We start from the raw sequence: 6,899 nt of genomic DNA, 5'->3' as shown, positions 1-6,899 counted from the left end.
AGTTTTTTTATTGGTATATCTTCATAATCAATCCATGATATCAACAGATAGCAATTCAATTGTTTCCAAATGCCAGGACTGGACCGGACTCCCTCTTTTGAGGGAGGCTCCATGATCTTTGTTCAGCCTCTTCCATCATTTTTGGAATATATTATCGGAATTCATTGGTGCACTATTATTGGTGCATATGTGATGCAATGGATCCATGTAATCAAAGTCGGTGACCATGTGCCCACTAGGTGCTTAGTCGCCATGGCGCATGTCCAGTGCCTAGTCTAAAACATTTCAGCATCCTGACCTAAAAAGGGCCCAAAAATGCTGACTTGTTCATGCTCAGGTCAACTAGGCATTGACTAGTCCCTGCCTAGGCCAACTAGTGCCCGCCTAGCTGACTAGTCATAGTCTAAGCAGGGATAGACTTGTCCTTTTTTTTACCATATATATATATATATATATTTGCTACTATCTATATGTACAATCTAGTTAGAAAATCATGGGTGCAAGTTGTATTCACTCAATCTGACCTCATAGATGTGTTCAACATGTTTTGTTTGCTTAAGAAACAACCCTTGGATCATATTTTTTCAATGTAAAAATATGTATTTTTTTATTCATCAAATTTTGACACATTATGGGCCATTGATTTTTTAAGCCTTTAAAAAGTCATCTTACATGTTGCAAATACATGATCCGAAACATATTCTACTAAATAAACTATGTAGAACACATCTGTAAGTTTAAATCGACAAAAAAATCATAAAAAAATTGGAAAATAGCGTTTTTACTAGATTGTATATACAAATGACTGTAGCAAATAGCTGCCATATATATAGGGTAAATATTGGCTACTAATGAAGGTACAGAACTAATGAGCTAGAAATCATAGGTGCAAGTTGTATCGACTCAATCTAACCATAGAGATGTGTTCAACATGGTTTGTTTGCTAAGGATCAAGCTTTTGTGATAAAATGTGATCTTTTGAGTTTTGAAATTTTGACACATTGTGGGCCATTGATTTTTGGACCCATTTAAAAACCTATTTACTTGTCATAATCACATGATTCAAAACAAGTTTCCTACTAAAAAAACCATGGAGATCCCATCCATAACATTTGATCTACAAAAAAAATAGTATTTTTTGAAGAAAAAAGTGATTTCTACTCATTAGTTCCCTACCTTTATTAGTAGCCAATATTTACCCATATATATATATATATATATATATATATATATATATATATATATATATAGAGAGAGAGAGAGAGAGAGAGTCGATTGTAGGTACAATCTAGTTGGAATCTCATGATGCAAGTTGTTTCCACTCAATCTAACCTCGTAAATGTGCACATCTTGTGTATGTGTGTGTTCATATATATCCACTAGTGGTGCAGGTGCAACTTTCGGTAAAGATTTCGGCCAATATCCGGTAGAATCCGGGCTAGCCAAGTATTTTTTGGCATACTACACATCAAGATCTTTCCAACAATGGTCTCAAATCGATGATCGAAGATAGATGCTACCCGTTTTATCGTACTCGAGCCTTGCATAGTTATAGAGATCTGGTTTTCTGGCTGACTTTGTTTCCGTTTTCCGGCAACCTCTAGTGACGTGCCAACTATCGTTGACATCCCTACCGCACCATGAACCCAGGACCTCCGAGCGCTCATCCAATCAAGTGGCAAACCCGCATGAAGTGCATTTAATCACAGGTGGGTCCAGGTTTTAGTGGGTAGGTTTGACATGTTTTTTAGTGAGCATCTCTCTCTCTCTCTCTCTCTCTATATATATATATATATATATATATAGCCTTTATATGATACTGTCGCTATTACATACAAATGCCTCCCTTTTTTTTTACTTTTTCATTTTTTTGGTTGTTTTTCATGAAACTAACGTCACAGATATGATCTAACTGTTTCACTTAGTGGGGATCAGCTCTTGAATCATCTGATTACAACACATAGGTAGGATTTTATAAGGTTTCAAAAACCGACGGCTTACATTGTGCAATACTTTTCCAGCCATAAAATCATGTTTTTTCATTGAGAAAACATGATCCAAAAGCCGGTTCCCACTATTTGGACATGTTGAATCCATCCATGAGGTTGGATTGGATCAAAACAACCCGTGCATGGGAGATCCAGAGGCGCTTGTACTTCATGTCGCCATTACCAATACATTACCCATATATATATATATATATATTAATGTAAATTCTGTACTTTTCATAATCTCTTTGGGTATTGCCTAGACCTACTAGTTTTAGAGGTCTGCCACCTAGGCGCCTGCAGGTGCTGACCAAACTAGTGATATGTTCAATGACTTGTCAAACTGAAATTTGAGTACTTAACAAATGTAAGCAGCTGAGCAACCATTTTAGAGTTATTTCTGGACAAGTTGTGACTTTACATTCTTGGTTGTTCTGCTGGTATTTAGGTGAATAGGCACCATCCTTTTCATGTAGGAAAAGACCCAGCTGGACCATAATGGCTCATTAATCTCTAGGTTATTAAACTTAGTCATGGTTTTATGGTCCCATGCCAGTGTGAGCTGAATCTTTCTTCAGTTAAATTGTTAACAAGAAATCAAGTGGATAATAGCTGTGACAAACGTAAAGTCAACCTAGATAATAATGACATTCATCTCCACAACAGCAGAACTCAAGCAACATTGTGATTCTCATATGCGAGTGATCACAATCTTATTTTGGTTAACTAACCAAGTGTTTAGTAGCCAAGCCAATAAAGTGCTGGCCAGTGAACATAATAGTGACATATGTCTCATTTATGATTGGAATACCTGCTAATTGAGACTAGAATCTTTGAGCAGGGTTCGAACTCAAGGGAGAATACATATTATAACCTTTTTAGTAATGATTTCCTCAGGATTTATACAAACATTCAAGATTAGACAGTGTAGCAGCTGGATCTGCTCAACTTGGGTGAATCTGTAAGATTCCAACCATTTGTTGAGATGGTTCAGACTTGGGCCAATCAGATTAATGATTTGCCTAGCCTGCTTTGTCAGGGAGGGAAAAGGTAAAGTTGGTCTGAGTCAGCACACCAGTGGTATGGGATGACTACCATGTTAATATTGCATAAAGTAGCACCAGAAAAGAAAAATACAAGAATAAATGTATAATTAAGGTTTTACTGTATGTCAGATAGAGGCTGCATATGGAGGAGGGGCTAGAGAGCTCAATTAAAGTGCCCAGTCATAAATTTCCAAAGACAGTTTTATGACTTGCATTGTTTCAAGGTGCTGCTCATGCATATAAATTGTGTCTTAGATTGATATCTTACGTTGGATTAGGCATGTTTGCTTGATGCATCCATATGTGTGTGTTCATTGTTTTTAGTTAAGTAGAATATCCTTGTACTGAATGCAATAGTTTTGCAGTTTGATACTAATCTGCAACTATCTGACTGAACAATCAGGATTTCTTAGTCATATGTGAAACAAGACACTGGCTACCAGGGTAACAGAAACAATTACAAAGAAACATCTTTGAACAACATTAGTCTCCCTCATTCCCAACTTTAGGGCTATGTCACATGGGTGCGGGTGCGGCACTTTCAAAAAACTTGGGTGCAGGGGTGCGACAGATTTTATATATATACAGGGGAGGGGCCGAGCTCCCTCCCTGCACCCTCTTTGTGCAGGGGAGGGGTCGAAGAGAAGAGGAGGAGAGCAGAAGGAGTCGGAGAGGAGAGAGTGTACCTGAGGAGGAGAGGTCCGGCAGAACGGTCAGCGGCAGCGTCAGGGTCCGGTGTGATGAGTTGTGGATCTTGATTCAGAGTTTTTTCCTTACGGGAAGGGGGGGCTCCCCCCAACGCGGGTCCCGCTGAGTAGATCTACTAACATGTTTGCTCCGTCGGACCCCCCCCCCCCCTTACTGTAAGAGAAAAAACTATGAATCAGGCTCCACAACTCATCACGCCAGACCGCGCCGCTGACCTCTCCGCCGGATCTCTCCTCCTCAGGTACACTCTCTCCTCTCTGACTCCCTCTGCTCTCCTCTTCGACCCCTCCCTTACACAAAGAGGGTATAGGGAGGGGGCTCGGCCCCTCCTCTGCATAAAGAGGGAGGACAGGGAGGGGACTCGGCCCCTCCTCTACATAAAGAGAGCGCAGGGAGGGGGATCGACCTCTCTCCTGTATATATATATATATATATATATATATATATATATATATATATATATATATATAAATTAATTTTTGCCGCACCCCCGCACCCAAGTTTTTTTAAAGTGCCGCAGCCCCGCACCCGCACCCATGTGACATAGATGAAAAGACAAACTTGACATTTATGAAACCTTCAGTATCTCATTCACCAAATAGTGAGAAATATGCCACGGAGTGACTTCCATCCAAGCTTACCCTGTTGAAAAATCATGTGTAATTCTAGGCATAGTTTGAAGAAGCTTCGTTGGATGTGGTGCATTGGGTGATGGGGTATTGATAAATCCCTGTTCTTTCTGTGGTTCAGAAAAATCACTTCTGACTTTCCTCTTTCACCCTCCAATCGTTTTCTATCCCAGACTGCTGAATACCAGACTTCCTAATGCTAGATGGCATTTGAACTTTTTGCTTATTTTTCATCTCTATCTTTTTTTTCCTTATCCCTCCATGTGTGACGTTGAGCATTTGCCTGAACTGCTCTTTTTCATTATCTTGGCTGATGCTTTGCAAGTTGGTTCCATTAAGTTGATAGAGCATGGTGGACTTTTTGTCTTGCTTGTAGGCCCCTAGCGGCCTCCACCCCTTGGAGTTACCATCCACATGTTTTTCTGTGAATGAAATAGATCTGTTCAAACAGGCATTACTTGGATATTGCAGTGCTCTTCTACTATGCTCGTTTTCACATATGCCACTCTTCATTCTGCTCTGACCATGGTTGCTGCGATCAACTGATAATAATCTTCTTATTGGAGGTGATGTTGATTTTGAATGTCTAGAATTTGCTTCACTTTCTTCAATTACAAAAGGTAGCATTGAATCAAAGATCTTTTCTGAATATTCCAAAGGAAAATCATTCTTCCACTCTTTTGCTGGTGAACTGCTTCTAATCTGGAGTGTCTTTTTCTCCTGTAAACAGCAGAGAGAGAGAGAGAGAGAGCTTATCTACTACAATGTAAAGTACTAAACAACAATCTAGTTATCAATGCAAATAGTACCTGTGTAATTATTAAAGATAATAATGTTATTGTCAAAGTCATTTTTCTAATAACCCAGGCACATATTCTATGTTGGTTCATCAGTAAAATTGTTGAATAACAAGTATGGAGTCATTCAGCCTGGTCCATTAAGGCTGGGGAACAGATATGCATCTTTTAATACTCAACGCAGGCTATGATTTTTGTAATAGTGTCATAGAGAAACAATAGATTGAAAACATATCTCTATACTTCTTAAGAATAGAAAGAGGGAAGCTGTGTGATAAAAAATTGAAGACAAATACACACACCACATACATTGAAACAAACTTTTGATGTTTTCATAAATACCTCCAAACCTCCAGTTTCATCTGTGGTTGGTTGGTTTATTTCAGGCCTTGTGTTTATATTATTTTTTGGTCCTTGCAAGTATACTGGTGAGAAGCCGATTCTCATCTTCACAATCTCTGTAGCACTCTGTTTTTTCCCACCTCTCAGTTGTTCTAGTTCAGCTTCCTTCTTTCTCAGTGCTGACCTTATTGTGGAAATCTGGACAGGTTAAAAGATATTCAGCTCCTAAATTCTAACGAAGCAGATTGGTAACTCCAAATTTGATAAATTAGAGAGCAAACCTCTTCCTTCAATTCTTTGACTTCGTTACTTTCCTTATTTGAACATGCTGCTCCAAGCTCTACACAGCTGACCCGCTCAGCAAACTTAAGTGTGTTGATTGTCTCTTTGCAAGCTGTTATGTGAGGATTTGTGTACAAACATCAAAGTCTTTGCTTGTCCACCTGTAGTGAGGAAAGATTAAAACATCACAACAAATATTAATACAGACCAAACAAAAAGTGATCATCAAGCTAAAATGATGACCTAATGAGTCTTGTAGCAAATTTGTAAGCTTGTTGTTTCTATAAGGAATATGTGTGTTTTTTTGTCCCAGAGCAGAGATAACATCTGCTAGTGCTGATAATGATTTGTTGATGTGTTGAGCTTCCTTCAAACGTTCTCCTACAGCTTCAGATTTATCCACCCTCTCACTTCCAGCTAGATCCACAAGATGAAGGCAGCCTCTGAGAGTCTACCCAGAAGATAATTCGCTGCCTTGGACATGAACTATCAATACACTGTTAAAAGACACTTGTCAAACTAAGAGAATGAGTTTCTTTTCTGGAAAAAGGGAAGCTTAAATTTTATCAAATTTGGATTACCAATGCAAGTAGAGTTTAGATCAGGTTGGTGCCACCTTGACAGATCAGTCCAAGGAGTATGACCAAGTCTACTAAACATCCAGTTCTCAAGTGGGGGCTCAAGCTGAATTCATATTTCCAATTGTGAGTAGGCAGTTTGTCACTAGGTCTTTGAATCAAGGTGTTCTTTTCTGTTTTAAATTTTAGTTAACTTTAACAAAAAAGTATAAGTCAGTTGTCAGTTTTATATCTTCCATCAACCACAAGCTGAAACATTTGAGAAAGAGGAGAAAGAAACAGAAATAAAAGAGGGGGATAGAGAAGGGAACAGGAAAAACATGAAAGAAAGAGGAAAGAAAAATAGTATAATAATTTTATCAACAGTTTTTGCTCCCCAGTCAATATTTTTTTGTTTTATTTTAGTTTTTATGTGCTTCCCCTTATTTTTTCCTTTCCACAAAATTCAGATATGATGGTCCTGAATAGAGCCCAAGAATTGATTGCCATCATAGAAGCTGCCACTTGTACATAATTAAGGCTTGTTTGA

The sequence above is a fragment of the Nuphar pumila genome, chromosome 16, assembly GCF_984573655.1.
Source record: "Nuphar pumila chromosome 16, dmNupPumi1.hap1.1, whole genome shotgun sequence".
Taxonomy (NCBI): Eukaryota; Viridiplantae; Streptophyta; class Magnoliopsida; order Nymphaeales; family Nymphaeaceae; genus Nuphar; species Nuphar pumila.
This window is presented reverse-complemented; position numbering follows the sequence as displayed.